Source organism: Babylonia areolata, chromosome 6 (genome assembly GCF_041734735.1).
Source record: "Babylonia areolata isolate BAREFJ2019XMU chromosome 6, ASM4173473v1, whole genome shotgun sequence".
Lineage (NCBI taxonomy): Eukaryota > Metazoa > Mollusca > Gastropoda > Neogastropoda > Buccinidae > Babylonia > Babylonia areolata.
Genome location: NC_134881.1, coordinates 12613184 through 12613579, shown reverse-complemented (window position 1 = coordinate 12613579; position 396 = coordinate 12613184).

The window sequence follows — 396 nt, the reverse complement described above, 5'->3', positions numbered from 1 at the left end:
TTCACAACATTTTTTCTGTTTGAACTAAAGACTGCACTTGTGTAATGGTGCAACTGATTAAGACGATATGTACGCACAAGGGCATACACATCATTTTTTGGCACTGCCCATTAAAACTGCCAAGATTGTCATCTCATCAATAACAAATTAGACAATTCCTAGCTCTAAAGTCCAACCCGAGCAACATGTCTGCCCGCAAATTAGGTAAAAGAACTAGCCTTGACCTGTGCAACAACATGTTTGATTACTGAAAACTGGAGCTCAGTAATCAGTCTGCACAGAGATCACATCGCATCAATTCAAATGGTTTTTATCTCCAGACAGCCACTGCAACCACTTTTTAAGTCAGGTTGAAAACTTAAAAAGAACAAAAGAATGCACCACTTGCTCTGCATA